Source organism: Piliocolobus tephrosceles, chromosome 6, assembly GCF_002776525.5.
Source record: "Piliocolobus tephrosceles isolate RC106 chromosome 6, ASM277652v3, whole genome shotgun sequence".
In the NCBI taxonomy this organism is placed as follows: domain Eukaryota; kingdom Metazoa; phylum Chordata; class Mammalia; order Primates; family Cercopithecidae; genus Piliocolobus; species Piliocolobus tephrosceles.
Window position 1 is genome coordinate 137,972,305 of NC_045439.1, and position 9,230 is coordinate 137,981,534.

Genomic DNA, 9,230 nt, shown 5'->3' on the forward strand with positions numbered 1-9,230 from the left:
GACAAAATCCAGAAATCTTAAAGTAAAAGGTTGATAATTTGAACCTGTAAAAATTTAAAACCTAAACTGAGAAAACTGTCAAAACACAAAGTCAAAAGGCCACACACTGTGGAAAACTATTTGTAACATAATATCAGATAAAAGCTACTCAGGAGGCTGAGGCAGGGGAATTGCTTGAACCAGGGAGGCAGAGGTTACGGTGAGCCGAGATCGTGCCACTGCACTCCAGCCTGGCAACAGAGCAAGACCCTGTCGCCAAAAAAAAAAAAAAAAAAGGCTACTCTTTTTAATATGTACATTTTATAAATCAATATAAACAAGTCCAACCAAATTTCAAAATGGGTAAAATATATAGACAGATAATTCACAAGAAAAAATAAAATTTAATGAACAGCGAATACATGAAAAGATACTTACCTTCACTCATAATTAAAGAAATGCATGAAAAAATAGCAATGAAATACAGTACCATTTTCAGCTGCTAGATCAGCATGAATTGAAGAGTTTTACAATGTATGGTGTTGGTGAGGGTGTGGGGAAAGACAATCTAGTGCATCATTGGTGGGAATGTAAATTGACCAATATTTTGGAGGGCAATTTGGAAATAACTATTATGGTAGAGTGAAAGTGGTCACAAGTTCTCTGATGTGCCTTCCATGGAGAGGTGGGGTCTGTGTCCCCTTTTCTTGAATTTCGGTTGGACTGTGAATTCCCTGGTCAATAAAATACAGCAAGTGATACTGTCCCAGTTGCAAGTGTATCCCTTAGATTGTCCAGCATGTTCCATATCCTCCCTCTTGGAAGCCAACTACCTGGTTACCTGACCTGCATTATCTGATGTTCACATGCTGTGAAAAGCCCAAACCGTATGAGGAATCCCTACAAGATATGACACCACATGTTTAAAGAGCAGTCAAGGAGCACTGAGGCCCCAGTGATGTGAGCGATGAAGCCACCTTGGAAGAGAATCACAGATGAACCATCGGCTGAGCCTTTCCCAAATCCCTGACCCACAAAATCATGAACAATATAAAATGTTTTTTTTTTTTTTTTTTTTTTGAGACAGAGTCTCGCTCAGTCGCCCAGGCTGGAGTGCTGTGGCCAGATCTCAGCTCACTGCAAGCTCCGCCTCCCGGGTTCACGCCATTCTCCTGCCTCAGCCTCCCGGGTAGCTGGGACTACAGGCGCCGCCACCTCGCCCGGCTAATTTTTTCTAGTTTTTAGTAGAGACGGGGTTTCACCGTGTTAGCCAGGATGGTCTCGATCTCCTGACCTGGTGATCCGCCCGTCTCGGCCTCCCAAAGTGCTGGGATTACAGGCTTGAGCCACCGCGCCCGGCCTAAAATGTTTTTTTTTTGAGACCGAGTCTCACTCTGTTGCCCAGGCTGGAGTGCAGTGGTGCAATCTCTGCTCACTGCAACCTACGGCTCCCTGGTTCAAGCGATTCTTCTGCCTCAGCCTTCTGAGTAGCTGGGATTACAGGTGTACACCACCACACCCAGCTAATTTTTGTATTTTTAGTAGAGATGGGGTTTCACCATGTTGGCCAGGATGGTCTTGATCTCCTGACCTCGTGTTCTGCCCGCCTTGGCCTCCTGAAGTGCTGGGATTACAGGCTTGAGCCACCATACATGGCCAAAATGGTTGTTTTTGAGCACTACATTTTGAGATAGTTAGTTATATAGCAATAGATATCTGGAACACCTATTCAAATTTAAATTTACCCATTGATCCAGCAATTGTACTCTTATGAATCTAAATTACTGAAATAGTTGTACAGGTGCACAAAAACACACACACAAAGTTCATTGCAGCACTGTTTATAATAGCACAAGACTGGAAATAATCTCTATGTCTATCATTAGGGTGATGGCTAAATGAATTCTCGTATATTTAGCTAATGATACACAGTATGCCAGCTGAAATTCTGAGACAAAGAAAAGTCCCATTTGAGGTCCTGTGAGCCTAGGGTGATATAACTCAGTGGTTATGGGGAGAGAACCTGGCTTTGCCATTTACTATCTGTATGACTTTGGGAAAATCACCTGTCTATACCACAATTTCCTCATCTGTAAGATGTGGAGGATAATCATAGTACCTACTTCAGAGGGCTGTGGTGAAAAATATGACAATATGATATATATCTGTGCTGTATGTATTTTGAAGTTTTTTTTTTTTTTTTTTTTTTTTTTTGAGATGGAGTCTTGCTTTGTCAGGCTGGAGAGCAGTGGTGCGATCTCGGCTCACTGCAACCTCCTCTTCCTGGGTTCAAGCCATTCTCCTGCATCAGCCTCCCCAGTAGCTGAGATTACAGGCACACACCACCACGCCCAGCTAATTTTTGTGTTTTTAGTAGAGATGGGGTTTCACCATGTTGGCCAGGCTGGTCTCGAACTCCTGACCTCGTGATCCACCCACCTTGGCCTCCCAAAGTGCTGGGATTAAGGTGTGAGCCACGGTGTCTGGCCGTATTTTGCAGATTGGAATTTTAAATTGAGCTGGACCAGACTTTTAATATCCTAAAACGATTATAAAGCACAGTATCTGCCAGATTGTCATCTGGGGACAGGAAGGGAAATTTGACTGATAAAGATGTGAAGAAAGGCCATGTGCAGTGGCTCACACATGTAATTCCAGCACTTTGGGAGGCCGAGGCAGGCGGATCACTTGAGGTCGGGAGTTTGAGACTAGCCTAACCAAAGTGGAGAAACCCCATCTCTACTAAAAATACAAAATTATCTGGGTGTGCTGGCACATGTCTATAATCCCAGGTACTTAGGAGACTGAGGCAGGAGAATAGCTTGAACCTGGGAGGTGGAGGTTGCGGTGACCCAAGATCATGCCATTGCACTCCAGCCTGGGCAACAAGAGCGAAACTCCAGCTCAAAAAAAAAAGGTGACAATAGTGGCAGGAGAATGTGTTTAAAGAAATGGACTCATACTATACTTCCTGTTCTGACTGTTGCTGTCTCTTAGAGATTCTTCCTACCTCAGCAAATACAGACCCACTCATTTCTTTTTAACAGCTGCTCAACATTGCATTGTATGATTTTATAATCATGCATCAAAATTTATTTTGTTATCCCCTATTGATGGGCCCTTGGGTTGTTTCCAGTTGTTTGCTATAGTTATGAAACAGATTGCAGTAGACATCCTTGCATCTTTATAATTACTGCAATTATTTCTATGGTGTAGATTCTTAGAAATTGAGTTGTTGGCATGAAAGTTATGTACATTTAAAAAATTCTGATAGTCATTGTCAAATTGTTTCAATATCTGGTCCCATCTTTCCCTCCACTGCTCTTTGTTTTCATAGCATTGCTGTCTATTTTTACTGTTGTTGTTGTTTTAAGATAAACTTTAGTATAATTTTGCCAAGTCTTATCAGGTTGTAGTTTTGAATGAGTACAAGGATTAATTAGCTACCACATCTGCCTTGGAAAGTTCACAGTTGGCCAGATGCTGTGACTCACGCCTGTAACCCCAACACTTTGGGAGGCTGAGGTGAGAGGACTGTTTGAGCCCAGGAGCTCGAGACCAGCCTGGGCAACATAGGGAAACCTCATTTCTGGATAAAAAAAAAAAAAAAAAAAAAAAATTAGCTGTGTGTGTTGGCACATGCCTGTGGTTCCAGCTACCTGGGAGCCTGAGGTGGGAGGATCGCTTCAGCCCTGGAGACAAGGCTGTGATAAGCCATGATCTTGCCACTGTACTGCATTCCAGCCTGGGTGACACAGTGAGACCTTGTCTCAAAAATAAATAAATAAATAAATAAGTTCCCAGTCTGGCAGGGATTGGGGTCGGGAGAGTGCTTTAGTGGGAGCTGGAGGAGGGGGTGACAGCTGCAAAACAGTTACTTGCATCCAGGCCAGGGATACCATGGAAGACTTGACCATGGGTTCTGGGAACCCTCAAGAAAGGGGCATTTTGAGTTTGGAGCAATCTGGGAGCCCTCTACAGAGGAGGTTTCATGCCTAGCCTTTGTAATGGTTACAGGGCACTTTCTGGAACAACAACTGATCGAATTCTCACAATAACCCTCTGCATTTAGGTAGTGTTATTATCTCCACCTTCCAGATGAAGAAACAAGTCTGGAGGATGAAGGTCTTGCCCGACTCCAGCCTCCCAGCTCTTAGGTGCCTTTTCCTTTTCTCTCTTCCTTGCTTCCCAAGCATCTCTCCCTGACCCCCAACCTCCTGTCCCCCAACCTGAGCTTCACTGGCTGGGCTGGCAGAGCCCTGGGCAGAGGGCATGCTCAAGGACACTGCACATGGCTGTGCTGCCTTCTTACAGAGGACACACATCCAGTGCATTGGGCTGTCACAACAGGCTGGACCCTGTCCCTGCTCTGGGACCCAGATCACAGAAGCTGCCTCACCCCTCAACCCAACAACGCCAGGTCATCTCATCCTTTCTCCAGGCAAACACCTCTCTCCCTTCTGCCTGTTAACCTAAAAAAATCACGGGACCAGAAAACCAAATACTGCATGTTCTCACTTATTTTTTCTTTTTCTTTCTTTTTTTCTTTTTTTTGAGACGGAGTCTCGCTCTGTCGCCCAGGCTGGAGTGCAGTGGCTGGATCTCAGCTCACTGCAAGCTCCGCCTCCCGGGTTCACGCCATTCTCCTGCCTCAGCCTCCGGAGTAGCTGGGACTACAGGCGCCCGCCCCCTCGCCCGGCTAGTTTTTTTTGTATTTTTTTTAGTAGAGACGGGGTTTCACGGTGTTAGCCAGGATGGTCGAAGCTGGCCGGGCGCGGTGGCTCAAGCCTGTAATCCCAGCACTTTGGGAGGCCGAGACGGGCGGATCACGAGGTCAGGAAATCGAGACCATCCTGGCTAACACTGTGAAACCCCGTCTCTACTAAAAAAATACAAAAAACTAGCCGGGCGAGGTGGCGGTCGCCTGTAGTCCCAGCTACTCGGGAGGCTGAGGCAGGAGAATGGCGTGAACCCAGGAGGCGAGCTTGCAGTGAGCTGAGATCCGGCCACTGCACTCCAGCCTGGGCGGCAGAGGGAGACTCCGTCTCAAAAAAATAAAAATAAAAATAAAAATAAAATAAGTGGAAGCTAAATGATGATAACTTATAGACACAAAGAAGGGAACAACAGACACTGGGGCCTACTAGAAGGTGGAGGATGGGAGGAGGGAGAGAATCAGGAAATATCAGTACTGGGTATTTGGCTTAGTACCTGGGTGACAAAATAATGTGTACAACAAACCCCCATGACACAAGTTTACCTATGTAACAAACCTGCACATATAGCCCTGAACTATATAACAAAAGTTAAAAAAATAAGTGCTGGGAGGCCAAGGTGGGCGGATCACGAGGTCAGGAGATTGAGACCATCCTGGCTAACATGGTGAAACCCCACCTCTACTAAAAATACAAAAAGAAATTAGCCGGGCTTGGTGGCTGGCGCCTGTAGACATCCTGTAGTAGTCCCAGCTACTCGGGAGGCTGAGGCAGGAGAATGGCGTGAACCCGGGAGGCGGAGCTTGCAGTGAGCCAAGATCGCGCCACGGCACTCCAGCCTGGGCGACAGAGCAAGATTCCGTCTAAAAAAAAAAAAAAAAAGACCTTTTCAAGTTCATTTGGGTTAAATATTGCCCCCTTCCTGCAGCTTTTTAAAATGCGCATTCCTCTAACGGGAATCCATAGTAATTCCCTACTTTCTTTGCGAAGGTTGTTGCATCTTTTCCCTCTTTAGAAAGGCCCGAGGCTGTCTGGAAATTAAACTGCCACTTAACCCCACATTTACTTACATCTTTACCACCGCGTCTCTTCCTCTCTCACCCCGTCCCCATGGCCCAAGTCTTTAGCCTGGCATTCACGTACCCTTACTGGCAATCTTGGGGGAAGCCTCAGAAAATAGTATAGCAGAAACCCCAGCGTGGAGGAGCCAGTTGGGAAACTCAGCATGTGGGCACTCTGCTTGTCTGCGCGGAGCCTCCCCTGTCATCGGCGGATCCAGCCCATCTCAGGTTAGACTACAGTCTGTAACTTCTAGCCTCTAACTCCTCGCGCCCCTCTGGCCTCCGTCACTGTCGTGCCCGTCGTGGGGACAGATGGGAGGGAATTATGGTACTTACGGCTGCTCTTCGCCGGCTCTTGCTCCCCCGCGTGTCGATAAGCGAAACTGCAGCGAGGCCCAGAGTCCTCTGTCCACTCCCCTCGGAGTTCTGGGAGAACGCTAAGGGCGACAAGCCAGGCTCAGGGAAACCGGGCGCCCATACACTCCTAGTCCCTCTCACCTGGATCTTCTGCGTCAGGTTACATGCTTGCGCTAGTTTTTCTTTTGTTTCTTTAATTTTTTTTTGTAGAGACAGTGGGGGTGTGTGGAGGGGGGGTGGAGGGTGGGGCTCACTATTTTGCCCAGGCTGGTCTTGAACTCCTGGGCTCAAGCGATCCACCTGCCTTGGCCTTCCCAAGTGCTGGGACTATAGGAGTGAGCCACCATGCCCAGCCTGTTTGCGCTGTTTTCTGAGGCTTTCTGCCAAATTGCTTTCTTTCCTGGTGAGAAAGTCACCCCCTAGAATTGGGGTGTCCCAGTGGACTGGCCGGGTGGTTGGACTGAAGGATGTCCTCCAACCTCACCTTCAGCCGTCGCCTGGCTGGGGACTCAGCACGTGGTTCAACGCCATGGGAATCACCCCTTTCTCCTTTGGAGAGAGTCACACTTGGAGAGGCCATTCTCAACTCTCCACAGCTTGCTGTGTGTCCCTGAGTGAAGTATTAACCTCTCTGAACCTCACGTGCCTCCTCTGTAAAGTGGAACTTCCATATTCTAGCATTTGCCTCATAGAGTTGTCAGTATGATTACATGGGCTAGTACAGGTTGCAGGTGGAGAGCTGGAGGATAATGACCACCACCACACTAGGGCACTCACTGTGTGCCTAGGCCTAGGCATTTTGAAATAACCCTATTAAAAAAGGATCATCCGGCTGGGTGCGTTGGCTCATGCCTGTAATCCCAGCACTTTGGGAGGCCAAGGCGGGCGGATCACGAGGTCAGGAGATTGAGACCACCCTGGCTAACACGGTGAAACCCCGTCTCTACTAAAAATACAAAAAAATTAGCTGGGTGTGGTGGCGGGCACCTGTAGTCCCAGCTTCTTGGGAGGCTGAGGCAGGAGAATGGCATGAACCTGGGAGGCAGCAGAGCTTGCAGTGAGCCAAGATTGCGCCACTGCACTCCAGCCTGGGCCACAGGGCGAGACTCCATCTCAAAATAAATAAATAAATAAATAAAGGATCATCCACAGATAAATAAATTGAAGGTCAGAGAGATTTAGTGATTGCATGGGGTCACACAGCAGAGCTAGGATTGGACTCAGAAAGACATGGATACGCAAGTGCTGGGAGATGTGGGTGGAGTCTAAGGTCTGTGAGTTTACAGCAGGGGTCCCCAACCCAGTTGTGGGACCAGTGCGGGTTTGTGGCCTGTTAGGAACAGGGCTGCACAGCAGGAGGTGAGCAGCAGGCATTACCATCTGAGCTCTGCCTCTTGTCAGATCAGCAGAGGCATTAGATTCTTATAGGAGCGTGAACCCTATTGTCCCCACATGCAATAGATTGCTGCACTCCTCATGAGAATCTAATGCCTGATGAACTGAGGCGGAACAGTCTCATCCTGAAACCATTCCAGTGGCCCCACTCCAACCCATGGAAAAATTGTCTTCCAGGAAACAGGTCCATGGTGCTAAAAAGATTGGAAACCACTGGTTTAGAGGGTACCCAGGGGCCTGAAAAATAACCTGGCCCTGCCTCCCTTTGGTTAATGCTTTCTTCCTCTAATGGATTATTCATCACCTCTCAATCCAATGCTTGAGGGGCCAGGGACCTAAAAGAACATCCAGGCCTATTTCCTTATGGAGAGAGGGAAGGGACTTGTCCACTTCCACAGCTGGGCAGCACAGATCTGGATTGGAGCTCAGGTCTCCTAGTCCTGTGCTCCTGCTGCTCCTTCCCCCACTGGGTGAGCGGTTCTGCAGGGGGCTGCCACTCCTATCCACAATCAAACTGCCCACTCAACTGGAGCACCTCTCCAGGAGCTGCCCACTGGCTACCCCTGACCCCACTTGGCTGGGGACTTCTGCTACCCCCTTCCTCCTCTCAAGCAGCTGATTGATCTAAGCAGAGAGGAAACCAGTGCCATTCTGGCTCCCAAGTGCTGATGCAAGACCAGCAAATATTTACCACTCTTGTGTGTGTGTGGTGTGTGTGTGTATATTTTTTTCTTTTGTTAGAAAAGGGCGGCTGGGCGCGGTGGCTCAAGCCTGTAATCCCAGCACTTTGGGAGGCCGAGACAGGCGGATCACAAGGTCAGGAGATCAATACTATCCTGGCTAACCCGGTGAAACCCCGTCTCTACTAAAAAATACAAAAAAACTAGCCGGGCGAGGTGGCAGGCGCCTATAGTCCCAGCTACTTGGGAGGCTGAGGCAGGAGAATGGCGTGAACCCGAAAGGCGGAGCTTGCAGTGAGCTGAGATCCAGCTACTGCACTCCAGTTTGGGTGAGACTCCGCCTCAAAAAAAAAAAAAAAGAAAAAGAAAAGGGCTAGCGCAGTATATAACAAGTGATTCATGGTGGCGTCTTCCAGTAGATTGATTGTATTTTGTTCCTTCTTTGTATTTATTTATTTATTTATTTATTTTTGAGACGGAGTCTCGCTCTGTCGCCCAGGCTGGAATGCAATGGCCCCATCTTGGCTCACTGCAAGCTCTGCCTCCCGGATTCCGCCATTCTCCTGCCTCAGCCTACTGAGTAGCTGGGACTACAGGCTCCCTCCACCACACCCGGCTAATTATATATATATATATATATATATCTTCAGTAGAGACGGGGTTTCACCATGTTAGCCAGGATGGTCTCGATCTCCTGACCTCGTGATCCACCCGCCTTGGCCTCCCAAAGTGCTGGGATTACAGGCGTGAACCACTGGGCCTGGCCCCTTCTTTATATTTTAAAATTTCTTTAGTAATGAACAAACATTAATAAGACAAGAAATAAAAAGCTGTTTTAAAATTTCTCTTAAGCAAAAGGCCAACAATCATTTTAAAAATGAGCGGGATAAGAACAGATTGTTCTCAGGAAAAATAAATAAATAAATAAAACGACTCTTAAACATAGAAACAGATAACTAACTTTGCTTGTAATGATAGAAATGCAAACTAAGATTATAATGAATTACTATTTCTTTTTTTTTTTTTTTTTTTTTTTTTTTTTT